The sequence below is a fragment of the Bombus affinis genome, unplaced genomic scaffold (genome assembly GCF_024516045.1).
Source record: "Bombus affinis isolate iyBomAffi1 unplaced genomic scaffold, iyBomAffi1.2 ctg00000171.1, whole genome shotgun sequence".
Lineage (NCBI taxonomy): Eukaryota > Metazoa > Arthropoda > Insecta > Hymenoptera > Apidae > Bombus > Bombus affinis.
In genome coordinates, this window is record NW_026108884.1 from 190,822 (window position 1) to 211,895 (window position 21,074).

Sequence of the window (21,074 nt, forward strand, 5' to 3'; positions counted from 1 at the left end):
AATTAACGTCCTTTAGCATCAGCAAAACAAACCTGGAAGAAATACCTTGGCGATATACAATCAGGAAACTGAAAGAGGTATTCATGGGAGAAACCATAGCTATTACCATCTGTACCGGGGAAATAATTATCTCACCGGTGGAAGCGCGAAGCAACATAATACGAGAAAAGCACGAATCACCTGTAGCAGGACATAAGGGAGTAACAAAAACTTACCAAAGAGTACGACAATACTACTATTGGAAAACCATGAAGAAAGAGATCCAGGAATACGTGAGAACATGCAAAGAATGCCAATTGAAAAAGTTAACCAGAATAAAAACCAGGCAACCCATGGTGCTCACAGACACACCAGGTAAAGCGTTCGATAAAATTAGTATGGATATCGTCGATCCATTACCACAGACACAAAAGGGAAATAAATACATATTAACTATCCAAGACTTACTGACAAAATATTCAATCGGGATCCCGATGGCAGGAATCTCCTCGGCCGAGATAGCTGACGTTTTCGTAAAACAATTCATTTGCCGATTCGGTTCACCGAGGGCTATCCTTACTGATCAGGGAGCAAATTTTACATCCTCGCTGATGAAAAAGGTAGCAAAAAGATTTCGCATAAAAAGGTATACCACGTCAGCATACCATCCACAAAGCAACGGCTCCATCGAAAGATCTCACCACGTATTAACTGAATACCTCAACCTGTACATCGAAAATTCCAGAAACTGGGACGAATGGGTGGAATTAGCCATGTTCTCCTACAATACCTCCGTACACGAAGGAACAAAATTCTCCCCACACGAACTAGTCTTTGGGCACTTAGCCAGAGAACCTACTGGCGAGATGATAACCGAGGAGAATATGGAACCAACATATGCAGAGTATCTCAGAGACCTGTTCGATAAAATCATCACCGTTCAACAAATGGCAAGAGAAAATCTGATAAAATCCAAATTAAAGTCAAAAGAATACTATGACAGACGAATCAACCCGCAAAATTTCAAAATAGGAGATCTAGTATATCTATTAAAGGAACCCAGAAGAGGAAAATTTTCCGACCAATATTCGGGACCGCATAAAGTGTTGGAAATTTTAGAAAACCAAAACGTCATGATTGAAGTGAAAAGGATTCCGCGAACAGTGCACTTAAATAAGTTAAAATTAGCGCATAACCGAAATAAATAATAAACGAAACGTTTTCAGAAGGTAACACAGTACAGTAGTATGTAGTGTAGTGCTGCTCGTCGAATAATGCGGACAATGGAAACCTAAAAAGAAAAGGAAATTACTATGTACTTTCTAAACATTACTCAAATATAAAATGTATTAATTCAATAAAGTGATTAAAACGGCGAAAGTGAAAAGTACCTTGTGAACAATTAACTATTGTAAAAGGAAGTGTATATGCAAAGACAGGCCATAAGCCCATATTCGTAAAACATAACGTATGACAGCCATCTGAAACAAATGGAAGAATTAACCTCAATTACCTTAATACAAAATATAATAGTACTAAACGATTATAACAATATCGTGGTTAAACCAAAGTAAGTGCGACACTGCTTGTCGAATAGTGCAGATAGTGGAAACCTAAAAACAAAAGAAAGATTACTATTTGCGTTCTATAAAACGTGTTAATTCAATAACATAATTAAAGGCAGTGAAAGTAAAAAGTACCTAGTCCACAACTAATCTTTGTAGAAGGAAGTGTACATGCAGGAATTCCGCAGAGATAAATTATGGATCCACTCCGTAGAACATAGAATACGACTGCCAGCTGAAACGAATGCAAGAACTGGCCTCAATTGCCTTGACATATATGAAAAGAAATAATACTATTAAAACTTACAACAAGATTGCCAATTACGTCGGGTAGGTGTCTTGCGTGAGCGACGTAGCGTGTAGACTTGGAGAATAAAGACGAAGTAACTATGAACAGTAATAATATAGTGTACAAGTTCTAATCTATAATACATGAATTAGTCTCGACTTACATTACACGATTATTATTATACCTCATATATAGAAACAGATTTGTAATGCACAATAGCGGTCGCTCACACAATGCACTACGTGCATATTGAATTAATTAACTAAATGATATGTTTATACTCACAAATATAGGATGAATAAAGGTATCTGTAGTAAGTATTTTGAATATAATGAAAACCGGATGATGCCTTACACACGGTAACGCAGCATCGAAGGAATAGGATTTGAGAAACTACAAACGGTAATAATTCAATAAACAAGTTTTAACCAATAATACATAGATTAGCTCAAAAAATTATACTATACAAATATGAAATAATAATAAATCACTAATAATAAATCACATAATTACTAAGTAACGACAGATTAATAGGGAAGATATAGAAATAGCTAATAAAATAGAAATAGGCTAGAAATTAATCAAGATAGATTAGCCGAGCATTAATAATCAAACATGATTAAAATTAGGAATTATCATATTGTGTTAAGCTATTACAGCTTTACTATATTAAATTACCTATAAAGAAATAAGGTTATACTACACAGTGGTGACTGGTGACACTATGCACGCATTAGATTAAACCAATTAAACAAAAGCTACATAAATATAAACTACCTTATAATTAAACAGTGAAACGATTCTATTAGTAATTAATATTTTCGACAACGATATAATCCACACGCTATTACATTAAAATAACACACAGTATATATACACATATTACAACAAATACAAAACAATGTTAAATTAAACATACACATTACGACGAGCACAAAACTAGACGTTGACACTTCACTAGAACGGAGTTGAAACTAAGTAACAAAACAATTATTACAATATCAAACAAATTTACAAAACACCACACTCTTATTTAAGACGTACACAAACATCCATTTTGGAAATCCGTCGCGAGCGTGAAGCAGTTCTCACGCATGCGCAATGAACTACATGCAATAATTATACACACTAAAATAAATACAGAATAATATTATTCCCACTTCAATTATACGTCAACTGCTAAAATAAAGTCACAAATAATTAACAAATAAATAACAAAACCGCATGAATAAAATTCACCATATACTAGAGACATTCATGAACGGCCATCTTAGATTGTCACGAATAGGGAATAGTCCTTACGCACGCGCAATGAAACACATATACATAAATAATATTAATTTTATTTGAATTACACGTCACCTACTAAAATAAAGTTAAAAATAATTAACAGATAGATAATTAATTCGATATTGGCAAAAGTCACCACATATTAGGGACATCCACCACCAATCAACGCATGTATGTAGTAACTTTAATACCTTACAAATAAATTATATTTCTAATAAAAAAATAATAAAAAGACGGGTACGATAATCTAGACTTAGGCTATCGCGACCCATACGAAGACCCTCCAACACGTTTTTATGCACACAAATTCAAAGAGCGCGTTGTAGATTGTGTGAAATACAAATAACAAAACTCCAACCCGCGATATTTTGTCTGCAATGCATAAATGTCAATCTTAACACGACACAATAACCCCAAAGAAATCTTTTGATGTAAGGAATTGTAGTTCGCGCTGTTGCCCGTTAGGATGGACCAACAACCAATCGCAACTACATCTGCTACGATCAGTCAAATTTCCTTCGGAAATTTGAACGCCAAGGGCGGGGGTGTCACGTCCCGCGTTCCGCACGTGACGCCACGAACCAATAACTTATGAATAATTAAACACGACCAATAATAATAAATTAACTAATAACTAACCAATCAAAATAAAAAGAATTATACGACAGACAATCAAAATGAAATAAATGAATCAATAAGAAGAAACACTACAACCAATCAGCAATGACATATAAAATACAAATAAAATGAAATAATTAAATGAACCAATAAATAAAACAAGCCGCGATTCAAATGTATGAGATTTCTCTGCGAAAACACATGTATATACACACATGTGTATGCATATCTGTGTGTGTTACCTACTTCGTGAATCTGAATAATTGGTAATCTAATAAAATATAAAAGAAATAAAATATACTACACTACATCAGCATTCTAATAAAAGTGAAAATTGTATACAAGATTACTCTGCGACACACACATATATAGATATACACATGCGTACGCGTATCTTTGGGAAAAATTCATAATATATATATATATATATATGTATGTATACGTTATTAAACCATTAAAACGCAAAGAAATAAATATATAGATTTACATTTCTACGAACCTAGAGAATTATATACGAAATCCACATTATGGAATATTCAACCAATTAACGATCCGAGAAACAATGAGAATAACAATACGCGCACATATACATATGCATATATATATTTTACATAATGGAAAATTACATTGTGAAATGTATATATATATATACACATATTATTATATCGAACAACTACTCATCTAATATACAAAACCACCTTGTAAAAATTGCATTACTGAACATTCAACTAAACCAACTGAAGATTTAGTATAATAATATATAATAATATAATAATATATATATATACATAGATATGTGAAATAGCGTTGTATATAACCGGAAACAATACAAATGTCACACGACTCCTTCAACAACTTCGACTCTTCGTTCCTGCCGACAACACCTCACACGATGACTGCGTCTTCTAGGGCCACTTACGGATTCTTTACAATTCTTCTTCTTCTTGCACTGAAATATCATATGCAGTGAATAAAACACGAAAGAAGCAGGATGAACTAAATAAAAGAAATCATAACAAGATACACACTGAGACAATCCGCATGGGAACCTCTGACAAAGTATCTATCATTAAATGCATAATAATCAAGATGCACAAACCTCATCTGGAAGTCGACACCACTCACAGCGTGCCAATGCAAGGGAGGAAAACGAATGAAATTGTATTTCGTGAAGACGTTTCACCACTGTCCATAGATCAGAAACTGGAGTTACACAACTAATAACCTAATAACAAGGAAGTAATATAAAATATACACGATTTAATATATAGCAAATATGGACATATAAATCTACAAGGAGCAAAATATATCTCATATTGTCAAATAAAACCAAATTGTCAAAAGATCATCAGGACACGACGCCAACGAAGGTGCCACTGTGCCTATTTGGATGGAAAACCACCACTTCAGCATCACCCCTCGCACATATTCACACACGCACGTCGATCACGTCACCTCGTAGCATTCACATATCTTCTTCCTCTTGCGCTAAAACGAATTCACAAGTTTAAGGAAACAAACAACATGCGAAACGAGACAGAATACTAAAAACACACTCACACAGTTCGCACAGGTGCGGACGCTTTTGTGTCCATGACTCAACATAACCTGTAATCATCAAACTCCACGTTCTCTCATGGAAACTCTAAAAACCTGCAGCATTGCGATTCCCACCGGAACGAACAGTCACGTGACTGTCATCCCATTGGGGATGTCATTATAAAAAGCGTAGCGACACAATTCAAATCGGAGTAATCGTTACCAGTTGAATAAAAGAGTAAGGGAGTAATTTTTAGCGGGTCAGTTGAATAAAGGAATAGAAGAGAGTAATTGTTAGCGTTCGGGAGAATTTAGCGAAAAATAAAGAAGAGTCAGATTAATTGTTCGCGTTAGCGTTAGCGATTAATTGTTAGTGGTTCAGTTAGAACAATCAGAGTAATTGTGAAAAGAGAGTAACTGCCATTAGTTGGTTCAGTTAGAATATAGTCAGAGAAATTGTTAGCGTTCGGGAGAATTTAACGAAATTAAAGAAGAGTAATTCAGTTAGAATAAAGAAATAGGATAGAGCAATTGTGATTAGTTGGTTCAGGAGAATTTAGCGAAAATAAGGAGAGTAATTGTTAGTCGTTCAATTGAATTTGAGTGAGTCTGATATCAGTTCGTTCAGTTGATTCAATTAGAATTTAAGTTAGGATTAGAGAATAATTGTTCGTTCCAGTTCGAGTTTAATAATTACGAGATATAAATGTTATTAGTCAGTTCGAATTATAAAATAATTGTTATTAGTCAGTTAGAATTAAAACAATAGTTGGCTCAAGTTTTTGTGTTAGAATTTCGAATTGTTAAACACGTCCGGACACACTGTTGTTTACACTGTTCAAATTAAGTAAAGATTAAAACGAAAAATTATAGAAGTGTCAATCTTTGTAAAACCGGTATCACCCCAGCGGCCTGCCCGTTCATCAGCGGAGACCAACGTCAGGTGAGTCAACTTTAATTATTATTAATAATTAATAATTAAAATAATAAATAATATCAATGATTAGTATAATTCGTCATTAATTCCGCCTGTAATAATTATTTATAATATAATTGTTTATTCCAAACAATCCTCTCCCGTGCTAGTATTCCTGCGCATAGCAGGTTAGCCGAAACGTGGAGATTGTTGACCAGTGGCCTAAACTCCGGTCAACGCTACATAATCTAACAAGAAATATCTAATTGAAACAGTCCTTAGACTGTTTCTGGTGGCAGCGACTACTACATTGTTTAAAATTTCAAAATTTGGATAGCGAAACGTAACAATAGTATACAACGTTATACGTTATATCGTAATGCTATATAACGTTATACGTTATTTTGTAATAGTATATAACGTTATACGTTATTTTGTAATAGTATCTAACGTTATACGTTATATCGTAATAGTATATAACGTTATACGTTATATCGTTATAGTATATAACGTTATACGTTATATCGTTATGGTATATAACGATATACGTTATATCGTAATAGTATACAACGTTATACGTTATATTGCAATAGGATCTAACGTTATACGTTATATCGTTATAGTATATTGCGTTATACGTTATATCGTTATGGTATATAACGATATACGTTATATCGTAATAGTATACAACGTTATACGTTATATTGCAATAGGATCTAACGTTATACGTTATATCGTTATAGTATATTGCGTTATACGTTGTAACGTTGTACTACATAACGTTATACTTTGTAACGGTGTACTACATAACGTTATACGTTATATCGTAATACTATACAACGTTAAACGTTATATCCTAATGGTATATAACGTTATACGTTATATCGTTATAGTATATAACGATATAAGTTATATCGTTATAGTATATAACGTTATACGTTATTTTGTAATAGTATCTAACGTTATACGTTATATCGTAATAGTATATAACGTTATACGTTGTAATGGTATACTACATAACGTTATACGTTATATCGTAATAGTATATAACGTTATACGTTGTAACGTTATACTACGTAACATTATACGTTATATCGTTATAGTATATAACGTTATACGTTATATCGTAATAGTATACAACGTTATAGGTTGTAACGGTATACTACATAGCGTTATACGTTATATGATAATATTATACAACGTTATACGTTATATCGTAATGCTATATAACGTTATACGTTATTTTGTAATAGTGTATACCGTTATACGTTATTTTGTAATAGTATATAACGTTATACGTTATATCGTAATAGTATACAACGGTATACGTTGTAACGGAATACTACATAACGTTATACGTTATATCGTAATGCTATATAACGTTATACGTTATTTTGTAATATTATATAACGTTATACGTTATTTTGTAATAGTATATAACGTTATACGTTATATGGTAATGGTATATAACGTTATACGTTATATCGTTATGGTATATAACGTTATACGTTATATCGTAATAGTATACAACGTTATACGTTATATTGCAATAGGATCTAACGTTATACGATATATCGTTATAGTATATTGCGTTATACGTTGTAACGTTGTACTACATAACGTTATACGTTGTAACGGTATACTACGTAACGTTATACGTTATATCGTTATAGTATATAACGTTATACGTTATATCGTAATAGCATACAACGTTATACGTTATGTAGCTGTTACGTTTCGCTATCCAAATTTTGAAATTTTAAACAATGTAGTAGTCGCTGCCACCAGAAAGAGTCTAAGGACTGTTTCAATTAGATATTTCTTGTTAGATTATGTAGCGTTGATCGGAGTTTAGGCCACTGGTCAACAATCTCCACGTTTCGGCTAACCTGCTATGCGCAGGAATACTAGCACGGGAGAGGATTGTTTGGAATAAACAATTATATTATAAATAATTATTACAGGCGGAATTAATGACGAATTATACTAATCATTGATATTATTTATTATTTTAATTATTAGTTATTAATAATAATTAAAGTTAACTCACCTGACGTTGGTCTCCGCTGATGAACGGGCAGGCCGCTGGGGTGATTCCGGTTTTACAAAGATCGACACTTCTATAATTTTTCGTTTTAATCTTTATTTAATTTGAACAGTGTAAACAACAGTGTGTCCGGACGTGTTTAACAATTCGAAATTCTAACACAAAAACTTGAGCCAACTATTGTTTTGATTCTAACTGACTAATAACAATTATTTTATAATTCGAACTGACTAATAACATTTATATCTCGTAATTCTTAAACTCAAACTGGAACGAACAATTATTCTCTAATCCTAACTTAAATTCTAATTAAATCAACTGAACGAATTCTCTTAAATCAACTCAACTTAAATCAGACTCACTCAAATTCAATTGAACGACTAACAATTACTCTCCTTATTTTCGCTAAATTCTCCTGAACCAACTAATCACAATTGCTCTATCCTATTTCTTTATTCTAACTGAATTACTCTTCTTTAATTTCGTTAAATTCTCCCGAACGCTAACAATTTCTCTGACTATATTCTAACTGAACCAACTAATGGCAGTTACTCTCTTTTCACAATCACTCTGATTGTTCTAACTGAACCACTAACAATTAATCGCTAACGCTAACGCTAACAATTAATCTGACTCTTCTTTATTTTTCGCTAAATTCTCCCGAACGCTAACAATTACTCTCTTCTATTCCTTTATTCAACTGACCCGCTAACAATTACTCTCCTTATTTTCGCTAAATTCTCCTGAACCAACTAATCACAATTGCTCTATCCTATTTCTTTATTCTAACTGAATTACTCTTCTTTAATTTCGTTAAATTCTCCCGAACGCTAACAATTTCTCTGACTATATTCTAACTGAACCAACTAATGGCAGTTACTCTCTTTTCACAATTACTCTGATTGTTCTAACTGAACCACTAACAATTAATCGCTAACGCTAACGCTAACAATTAATCTGACTCTTCTTTATTTTTCGCTAAATTCTCCCGAACGCTAACAATTACTCTCTTCTATTCCTTTATTCAACTGACCCGCTAACAATTACTCTCATTTGAATTGTGTCGCTACGCTTTTTATAATGACATCCCCAATGGGATGACAGTCACGTGACAGTTCATTCCGGTGGGAATCGCAATGCTGCAGGTTTTTAGAGTTTCCATGAGAGAACGTGGATTTTGATGATTACAGGTTATGTTGAGTGATGGACACAAAAGCGTCCGCACCTGTGCGAACTGTGTGAGTATGTGTTTTTAGTATTCTATCTCGTTTCGCATGTTGTTTGTTTCCTTAAACTTGTGAATTTGTTTTAGCGCAAGAGGAAGAAGATTTGTGAATGGTACGAGATGACGTGATCGACGTGCGTGTGTGAATATGTGCGAGGGATGATGCTGAAGTGCCGGTTTTCCATCCAAATAGGCACAGTGGCACCTTCGTTGGCGTCGTGTCCTGATGATCTTTTGACAATTTGGTTTTATTTGACAATATGAGATATATTTTGCTCCTTGTAGATTTATATGTCCATATTTGCTATATATTAAATCGTGTATATTTTATATTACTTTCTTGTTATTAGGTTATTAGTTGTGTAGCTCCAGTTTCTGATCTATGGAAAGTGGTGAAACGTCTTCACGAAATACAATTTCATTCGTTTTCCTCCCTTGCATTGGCACGCTGTGAGTGGTGTCGACTTCCAGATGAGGTTTGTGCATCTTGATTATTATGCGTTTAATGATAGATACGGAGGTATCTTTGTCAGAGGTTCACATGCGGACTGTCTCGGTGTGTATCTTGTTATGATTTCTTTTATTTAGTTCATCCTGCTTCTTTCGTGTTTTATTCACTGCATATGATATTTCAGTGCAAGAAGAAGAAGAATTGTAAAGAATCCGTAAGTGGCCCTAGAAGACGCAGTCATCGTGTGAGGTGTTGTCGGCAGGAACGAAGAGTCGAAGTTGTTGAAGAAGTCGTGTGACATTTGTATTGTTTCCGGTTATATACAACGCTATTTCACATATCTATGTATATATATATATATTATTATATTGTTATATATTATTATACTAAATCTTCAGTTGGTTTAGTTGAATGTTCAGTAATGTAATTTTTACAAGGTGGTTTTGTATATTAGATGAGTGGTTGTTCGATATAATAATATGTGTATATATATATATACATTTTACAATGTAATTTTCCATTATGTAAAATATATATATGCATATGTATATGTGCGCGTATTGTTATTCTCATTGTTTCTCGGATCGTTAATTGGTTGAATATTCCATAATGTGGATTTCGTATATAATTCTCTAGGTTCGTAGAAATGTAAATCTATATATTTATTTCTTTGCGTTTTAATGGTTTAATAACGTATACATATATATATATATTATGAATTTTTCCCAAAGATACGCGTACGCATGTGTATATCTATATATGTGTGTGTCGCAGAGTAATCTTGTATACAATTTTCACTTTTATTAGAATGCTGGTGTAGTGTAGTATATTTTATTTCTTTTATATTTTATTAGATTACCAATTATTCAGATTCACGAAGTAGGTCACACACACAGATATGCATACACGTGTGTGTATATACATGTGTTTTCGCAGAGAAATCTCATACATTTGAATCGCGGCTTATTTTATTTATTGGTTCATTTAATTATTTCATTTTATTTGTATTTTATATGTCATTGCTGATTGGTTGTAGTGTTTCTTCTTATTGATTCATTTATTTCATTTTGATTGTCTGTCGTATAATTCTTTTTATTTTGATTGGTTAGTTATTAGTTAATTTATTATTATTGGTCGTGTTTAATTATTCATAAGTTATTGGTTCGTGGCGTCACGTGCGGAACGCGGGACGTGACACCCCCGCCCTTGGTGTTCAAATTTCCGAAGGAAATTTGACTGATCGTAGCAGATGTAGTTGCGATTGTTTGTTGGTCCATCCTAACGGGCAACAGCGCGAACTACAATTCATTACATCAAAAGATTTCTTTGGGGTTATTGTGTCGTGTTAAGATTGACATTTATGCATTGCAGACAAAATATCGCGGGTTGGAGTTTTGTTATTTGTATTTCACACAATCTACAACGCGCTCTTTGGATTTGTGTGCATAAAAACGTGTTGGAGGGTCTTCGTATGGGTCGCGATAGCCTAAGTCTAGATTATCGTACCCGTCTTTTTATTATTTTTTATTAGAAATATAATTTATTTGTAAGGTATTAAAGTTACTACATACATGCGTTGATTGGTGGTGGATGTCCCTAATATGTGGTGACTTTTGCCAATATCGAATTAATTATCTATCTGTTAATTATTTTTAACTTTATTTTAGTAGGTGACGTGTAATTCAAATAAAATTAATATTATTTATGTATATGTGTTTCATTGCGCGTGCGTAAGGACTATTCCCTATTCGTGACAATCTAAGATGGCCGTTCATGAATGTCTCTAGTATATGGTGAATTTTATTCATGCGGTTTTATTATTTATTTGTTAATTATTTGTGACTTTATTTTAGCAGTTGACGTATAATTGAAGTGGGAATAATATTATTCTGTATTTATTTTAGTATGTATAATTATTGCATGTAGTTCATTGCGCATGCGTGAGAACTGCTTCACGCTCGCGACGGATTTCCAAAATGGATGTTTGTGTACGTCTTAAATAAGAGTGTGGTGTTTCGTAAATTTGTTTGATATTGTAATAATTGTTTTGTTACTTAGTTTCAACTCCGTTCTAGTGAAGTGTCAACGTCTAGTTTTGTGTTCGTCGTAATGTGTATGTTTAATTTAACATTGTTTTGTATTTGTTGTAATATGTGTATATATACTGTGTGTTATTTTAATGTAATAGCGTGTGGATTATATCGTTGTCGAAAATATTAATTACTAATAGAATCGTTTCACTGTTTAATTATAAGGTAGTTTATATTTATGTAGCTTTTGTTTAATTGGTTTAATCTAATGCGTGCATAGTGTCACCAGTCACCACTGTGTATTATAACCTTATTTCTTTATACGTAATTTAATATAGTAATGCTGTAATAGCTTAACACAATATGATAATTCCTAATTTTAATCATGTTTGATTATTAATGCTCGGCTAATCTATCTTGATTAATTTCTAGCCTATTTCTATTTTATTAGCTATTTCTATATCTTCCCTATTAATCTGTTGTTACTTAGTAATTATGTGATTTACTATTAGTGATTTATTATTATTTCATATTTGTATAGTATAATTTTTTGAGCTAATCTATGTATTACTGGTTAAAACTTGTTTATTGAATTATTACCATTTGTAGTTTCTCAAATCCTATTCCTTCGATGCTGCGTTACCGTGTGTAAGGCATCATCCGGTTTTCATTATATTCAAAATACTTACTACAGATACCTTTATTCATCCTATATTTGTGAGTATAAACATATCATTTAGTTAATTAATTCAATATGCACGTAGTGCATTGTGTGAGCGACCGCTATTGTGCATTACAAATCTGTTTCTATATGTGAGGTATAATAATAATCCTGTAATGTAAGTCGAGACTAATTCATGTATTATAGATTAGAACTTGCACACTATATTATTAATGTTCATAGTTACTTCGTCTTTATTCTCCAAGTCTACACGCTACGTCGCTCACGCAAGACACCTACCCGACGTAATTGGCAATCTTGTTGTAAGTTTTAATAGTATTATTTCTTTTCATATATGTCAAGGCAATTGAGGCCAGTTCTTGCATTCGTTTCAGCTGGCAGTCGTATTCTATGTTCTACGGAGTGGATCCATAATTTATCTCTGCGGAATTCCTGCATGTACACTTCCTTCTACAATGATTAGTTGTGGACTGGGTACTTTTTACTTTCACTGCCTTTAATTATGTTATTGAATTAACACGTTTTATAGAACGCAAATAGTAATCTTTCTTTTGTTTTTAGGTTTCCACTATCTGCACTATTCGACAAGCAGTGTCGCACTTACTTTGGTTTAACCACGATATTGTTATAATCGTTTAGTACTATTATATTTTGTATTAAGGTAATTGAGGTTAATTCTTCCATTTGTTTCAGATGGCTGTCATACGTTATGTTTTACGAATATGGGCTTATGGCATGTCTTTGCATATACACTTCCTTTTACAATAGTTAATTGTTCACAAGGTACTTTTCACTTTCACCGTTTTAATCACTTTATTGAATTAATACATTTTATATTTGAGTAATGTTTAGAAAGTACATAGTAATTTCCTTTTCTTTTTAGGTTTCCATTATCCGCATTATTCGACGAGCAGCACTACACTACATACTACTGTACTGTGTTACCTTCTGAAAACGTTTCGTTTATTGTTTATTTCGGTTATGCGCTAATTTTAACTTATTTAAGTGCACTGTTCGCGGAATCCCTTTCACTTCAATCATGACGTTTTGGTTTTCTAAAATTTCTAACACTCTATGCGGTCCCGAATATTGGTCGGAAAATTTTCCTCTTCTGGGTTCCTTTAATAGATATACTAGATCTCCTATTTTGAAATTTTGCGGGTTGATTCGTCTGTCATAGTATTCTTTTGACTTTAATTTGGATTTTATCAGATTTTCTCTTGCCATTTGTTGAACGGTGACGATTTTATCGAACAGGTCTCTGAGATACTCTGCATATGTTGGTTCCATATTCTCCTCGGTTATCATCTCGCCAGTAGGTTCTCTGGCTAAGTGCCCAAAGACTAGTTCGTGTGGGGAGAATTTTGTTCCTTCGTGTACGGAGGTATTGTAGGAGAACATGGCTAATTCCACCCATTCGTCCCAGTTTCTGGAATTTTCGATGTACAGGTTGAGGTATTCAGTTAATACGTGGTGAGATCTTTCGATGGAGCCGTTGCTTTGTGGATGGTATGCTGACGTGGTATACCTTTTTATGCGAAATTTTTTGCTACTTTTTTCATCAGCGAGGATGTAAAATTTGCTCGCCGATCAGTAAGGATAGCCCTCGGTGAACCGAATCGGCAAATGAATTGTTTTACGAAAACGTCAGCTATCTCGGCCGAAGAGATTCCTGCCATCGGGATCCCGATTGAATATTTTGTCAGTAAGTCTTGGATGGTTAATATGTATTTATTTCCCTTTTGTGTCTGTGGTAATGGACCGACGATATCCATACTAATTTTATCGAACGCTTTACCTGGTGTGTCTGTGAGCACCATGGGTTGCCTTGTTTTTATTCTGGTTAACTTTTTCAATTGGCATTCTTTGCATGTTCTCACGTATTCCTGGATTTCTTTCTTCATGGTTTTCCAATAGTAGTATTGTCGTACTCTTTGGTAAGTTTTTGTTACTCCCTTATGTCCTGCTACAGGTGATTCGTGCTTTTCTCGTATTATGTTGCTTCGCGCTTCCACCGGTGGGATAATTATTTCCCCGGTACAGATGGTAATAGCTATGGTTTCTCCCATGAATACTTCTTTCAGTTTCCTGATTGTATATCGCCAAGGTATTTCTTCCAGGTTTGTTTTGCTGATGCTAAAGGACGTTAATTGGTTTTCTTTTACCACATCCAGTAAAGATTTCAATGAGTTCAATATATTTTCTGGCGTTATTGGAGAGTTTCGATCTTCCTTTACGGGTAGGGACACGATGTATTTTCCGGAATCTTGATTCAATATTACTCTTCCCAACATTAAATCTCTATAATACGGCAGTTTTCCTGCTTCCTTCATTTCTAAGGCCCCTTTATCTATCGGAGTGCCATGTATATCGACGAATATTATTCTATGATCGTTTACTCTCGTAATCGAGTCTCGCGTTTCCAAGATTCTTAGCTCTGAAAGTACCGCAGGCATGGCGTCCTTTCCTTGTTGCTGAATTGGTTCGGAAATTGTTATAGGGGGTTCTTCTTCATTCGTTTTATCGATGTCGGTTATCTCTTGAGTGATTGTTTCCTCGTCTGTGTTTACGTCGATTTCGGCTAATGCGTGGTCAAAATGTTTTTTGGGTGTTTCTTCTATGGTGACGTGTTTTCGAATGGAAATTTTTTCTTGTTTTCCTGGTCTATTATGTTGCGATAGTTCGCGTGGTTTAACTTCAAACGTGGGGGAGTCTTCGGTTAGTGTGTCTAGTTCAAATCTCTTGGGTGCGGGATATCGACTCGGTGAATCTTCCTCTCTTTTCCTGATTGGCAAACAAACCTCAGGGGGGTTTCTAGATAAGGCGTCTGCATTCGCGTTTGCCTTACCTTCTTTGTGTATAATGTCGAATTCGAAATCCGCCAATTTTAGTTTCCACTTCCAAATTCTTGAAGTAGGATCTTTGATAGAATGCATCCACACCAGAGGTTTATGATCGGTTATAATGGTGAATTTTCTCCCGTACAAATACGGTCGGAAGTGCATTGCGCTGTAAACGATCGCTAGGCATTCCTTTTCTATCGTGGAATAATTTTGTTCGGCGGGGTTCGATAATCTTGAGGCGTATGCGATCGGTAGGTCTTTTCCGATAGGTCCTTGGCTTAGTACGCCGCCCACGGCATATCCAGATGCGTCTGTCGTGAGATTGAATGGTTGAGAGAAGTCCGGGTACTGCAAAATGGGTTCTGTTATAAGGGCTGTTTTCAAGGTGTTGAATGCATCTTCTTGGTTTTCCGTCCACTTGAACGCAACGTCCTTTTTTAGTAATTGCGTCAATGGTTTCGCAACCTTGGAGAAATTGGGTATGAACCTTCGGTAATATCCAGCTAATCCCAAAAATTGTTTAACATTTTTTGATTTCCTTGGCCGTGGAAAGTTTGAAACTGCCTCGATTTTCTTTGGGTCAGGTTTAACTCCATTCTCACTGATTACATGTCCCAAATATTTTACTTCGTGCCGTAAGAATTCGCACTTGTCCGGTTGCAGTTGCAATTTAGCTCTCCGTAATCTGTCCATAAGTCGATTAAATTTAATCTCATGTTCGTGAATGGATGTGGAATAAATTACTATATCATCCAGATAAACGAACAGCTCTATTCCTTGCAACCCTAACAGTATCGAATTCATCAACCGCTGGAACGTTGCTGGTGCATTTTTCAGTCCGAAAGGCATTCGTTTGAACTGAAAATGACCATATGGCGTCGAGAATGCAGTTTTGTGGGCATCTTTCGATGACATACGGATTTGGTGGAACCCAGATGCTAGATCGAACGTGGAAAAGTATTTCGCACTTCCCAATTGGTCCAATATTTCAGTGATATTGGGTAGTGGATAGGCATCGCCTATTGTTTTGTCATTTAATTTCCTGTAATCAATAACCATTCTCCATCGTTTGTTACCTTGAGAGTCCGGTTTCTTCGGCACGATCCATAATGGGGAGTTATACGGAGATGTCGATGATTCCACAACGTCCGTTTCTAGTAGTTCTTGAATCTGGCGGTTTATTTCTTCCCGATGTACGGGAGGATACCGGTATTGTTTAACATTGATCGGTATCTCATCTGTGGTAGCAATTTCGTGTTGTAAAACGTCTGTTCCTTCTAGTGTCTCCCCTGGGAGATGAAATCTATCTTGATTCTTCCGTATTAGCGCTTCGACGTTCCTCTTTTCTTCTTCATTTAAATGCTCTAGTCGCAATAATTCCATTATTTTGTCGAACCTATTTCCCTCAGATGCTGAAACGGCGTTGCACGTAGTATGAGAGGGCGGAGTAGGAGTTGCAAATTTTTTTATTACTATTGTGGGTACGGTAAATTCGTAATCCCTCGAGGTGGTATTAATTATTCTTAAATAACCACGTCCCTTATGGTTTTTCACGACCGCATTTCCGAAATAGACTCCCTTAATCGGTTCGATTTTGGGGATGAATCCCTCAATTTCCTCCGGATTTGCGATATTTATGGTACAGGGTACCGAACTTCGTTTCGGCACAATTATCTTTTCTTTTGTATCAAACGGGATGTAGATATCCCCCCATTTGATATGTTTTTGCCCGTAATCCAAACGGGCTCTGTATTTTGCAAAAAATTCGGAACCTAAGATTCCGTCTTGATTGATCAGCAGGGAATCATCAACTACATGGAAAGTAACGGGGTGGCCCGCAACCTGTATTATTGTCTGCCCTAGGGTGACCAGGCTCGTTGCCGTAATTCCTCGAACTTCAATTATCTCTTGCTCGTTGATGATCGCTGACTCGGGTAAGGCAGGTTTCTTGATAATATTAATTTCTGATCCGGAGTCTAGCAGTAGATTCGCCTTCGTTTTCAAATCCGGGGAGACTATTCTCGCGGTAGGAGTATTTGAGGTTTCTTTTATTTCTATTGAAACCATCCGGAAAGGTCGACGTCCGAATCTGAGTCCAACACCCGGTGATACTTGTATGGGACGTTTAGGAATATTTTCAGTAGATTTAGAATTATTCTTTGAATTTTTATTACAAACCTTTTTGCTTATAGATTCTGTTTTGAGTTTAGGGATGGCTATACTTTTATTCTCTATAGTCTGAGTTTTCTTAGAATTTAATGGCTTGACTTTGAGTTCGATAAAGTTACTTTCTGATGGTTTTATAGAAGTTTTTGAGGGTGATACGCTCGCTATCTCTTTTCGTATTATATTTGAAACGTTCACAAAATTCGTGGAACCTTGCTTTTGTATTCTTGCCGAGTCAACCGTGATATTAGGCAGGGGATAAACGTCGCCTTTCGTTTCGTCGTTCAATTTCCTAGTTTCTGCCTCTTCTGAAAGTTCTTTGATATTAGTGTTGTTTATTTTGGCTGGGGATTCGGGAGATTTTTCACTCATGATTTCGTCTATGGTGCCGTGCGTCCTCTTGCTACTTAAAGTAACATCGTCTTTTATCGCAGCAACGGAACAGTGTTTGTATTGGAAGGTTGGTTGTTTCAAATAATCAGCATCCCTCCTTTGACTTGGATCTCCTTTGAGATGTTTATCTACGCATTTTTCTTTCCAGGTTATTGCTCTTGCTCTTTTCCTAATATCTTTCTCTATTCCCGGGTCGCTTAGACGATTCCACGACGGCGATACAAATCTCCAATCCTGGTGGTGGTTTCTGATGTTGTTACTATCGTATAGGGGACGAGTTTTGTTTCCATTATAATTATTCGGAGGTGTCGGACGATTCTGCGTCGGCGGCACGAATCTTCGATCCTGGCGGTTGTTTCTGATGTTGTTACTATCGTATAGGGGACGAGTGTTGTTTCCATTATAATTATTCGGAGGTGTCGGACGATTCTGCGTCGGCGGCACGAATCTTCGAGCTCGTTCGCATGCCCTTAAAAATTGAAATACCGGTGGTCGATGGCCGTCGAACACTGGCACTGACTTGATCGTGTCTTTTAGTTTAATTGGTTGAAAATTATCATTAATGGGTCTTATTCCTCGCGGAATTAACGGCGTCGATGTGGGAATTTCGGTATCTCTCGATTCCCTACTTGCACGCAGGTCTTCTTCCACTCTGCTTAGACATGCATTAATGTCGGTTAGTACGCGAAAATTCTCGTCCCACGCTTTCAATTTTTCCGACAACAACGTAATCGTGTCCTCGTTTAGTGAGTCTCGTGCGACCGCCATGTTTTTTTTTCCTTTCTTTTTGTATATGTTTATGTGTATGTTTCAGTTAATAAATTGAAAAAACTTTAAACCTATCAGCGTATGTTATTGTTTATACCAACTGTAATCCTCCGTGGAGCGTATCCCACCGCTGCCACCAAAATTTTTATCTATATATATATATATATTGTTACGTTTCGCTATCCAAATTTTGAAATTTTAAACAATGTAGTAGTCGCTGCCACCAGAAAGAGTCTAAGGACTGTTTCAATTAGATATTTCTTGTTAGATTATGTAGCGTTGATCGGAGTTTAGGCCACTGGTCAACAATCTCCACGTTTCGGCTAACCTGCTATGCGCAGGAATACTAGCACGGGAGAGGATTGTTTGGAATAAACAATTATATTATAAATAATTATTACAGGCGGAATTAATGACGAATTATACTAATCATTGATATTATTTATTATTTTAATTATTAGTTATTAATAATAATTAAAGTTAACTCACCTGACGTTGGTCTCCGCTGATGAACGGGCAGGCCGCTGGGGTGATTCCGGTTTTACAAAGATCGACACTTCTATAATTTTTCGTTTTAATCTTTATTTAATTTGAACAGTGTAAACAACAGTGTGTCCGGACGTGTTTAACAATTCGAAATTCTAACACAAAAACTTGAGCCAACTATTGTTTTGATTCTAACTGACTAATAACAATTATTTTATAATTCGAACTGACTAATAACATTTATATCTCGTAATTCTTAAACTCAAACTGGAACGAACAATTATTCTCTAATCCTAACTTAAATTCTAATTAAATCAACTGAACGAATTCTCTTAAATCAACTCAACTTAAATCAGACTCACTCAAATTCAATTGAACGACTAACAATTACTCTCCTTATTTTCGCTAAATTCTCCTGAACCAACTAATCACAATTGCTCTATCCTATTTCTTTATTCTAACTGAATTACTCTTCTTTAATTTCGTTAAATTCTCCCGAACGCTAACAATTTCTCTGACTATATTCTAACTGAACCAACTAATGGCAGTTACTCTCTTTTCACAATCACTCTGATTGTTCTAACTGAACCACTAACAATTAATCGCTAACGCTAACGCTAACAATTAATCTGACTCTTCTTTATTTTTCGCTAAATTCTCCCGAACGCTAACAATTACTCTCTTCTATTCCTTTATTCAACTGACCCGCTAACAATTACTCTCCTTATTTTCGCTAAATTCTCCTGAACCAACTAATCACAATTGCTCTATCCTATTTCTTTATTCTAACTGAATTACTCTTCTTTAATTTCGTTAAATTCTCCCGAACGCTAACAATTTCTCTGACTATATTCTAACTGAACCAACTAATGGCAGTTACTCTCTTTTCACAATTACTCTGATTGTTCTAACTGAACCACTAACAATTAATCGCTAACGCTAACGCTAACAATTAATCTGACTCTTCTTTATTTTTCGCTAAATTCTCCCGAACGCTAACAATTACTCTCTTCTATTCCTTTATTCAACTGACCCGCTAACAATTACTCTCATTTGAATTGTGTCGCTACGCTTTTTATAATGACATCCCCAATGGGATGACAGTCACGTGACAGTTCATTCCGGTGGGAATCGCAATGCTGCAGGTTTTTAGAGTTTCCATGAGAGAACGTGGATTTTGATGATTACAGGTTATGTTGAGTGATGGACACAAAAGCGTCCGCACCTGTGCGAACTGTGTGAGTATGTGTTTTTAGTATTCTATCTCGTTTCGCATGTTGTTTGTTTCCTTAAACTTGTGAATTTGTTTTAGCGCAAGAGGAAGAAGATTTGTGAATGGTACGAGATGACGTGATCGACGTGCGTGTGTGAATATGTGCGAGGGATGATGCTGAAGTGCCGGTTTTCCATCCAAATAGGCACAGTGGCACCTTCGTTGGCGTCGTGTCCTGATGATCTTTTGACAATTTGGTTTTATTTGACAATATGAGATATATTTTGCTCCTTGTAGATTTATATGTCCATATTTGCTATATATTAAATCGTGTATATTTTATATTACTTTCTTGTTATTAGGTTATTAGTTGTGTAGCTCCAGTTTCTGATCTATGGAAAGTGGTGAAACGTCTTCACGAAATACAATTTCATTCGTTTTCCTCCCTTGCATTGGCACGCTGTGAGTGGTGTCGACTTCCAGATGAGGTTTGTGCATCTTGATTATTATGCGTTTAATGATAGATACGGAGGTATCTTTGTCAGAGGTTCACATGCGGACTGTCTCGGTGTGT

At 35.2% G+C, this 21,074-nt stretch overlaps 2 long non-coding RNA genes across 2 annotated transcripts in view; both read left to right on the forward strand.

The window, feature by feature from the left end:
• Positions 1 to 9,654: 9,654 nt before the first annotated feature.
• Positions 9,655 to 21,074, forward strand: part of LOC126927612 (uncharacterized) — a 76,439-nt gene continuing 65,019 nt past the window's right edge. Inside the window, exon 1 of the long non-coding RNA XR_007715695.1 lies at positions 9,655 to 9,818. This is a non-coding gene — a long non-coding RNA (uncharacterized LOC126927612). The remainder of the gene's footprint in view (positions 9,819 to 21,074) is intronic.
• Positions 12,043 to 13,084, forward strand: LOC126927613 (uncharacterized). The gene is made up of 3 exons (XR_007715696.1): positions 12,043 to 12,174; positions 12,854 to 12,933; positions 13,006 to 13,084. It is a non-coding gene; the product is annotated as an uncharacterized LOC126927613 (long non-coding RNA).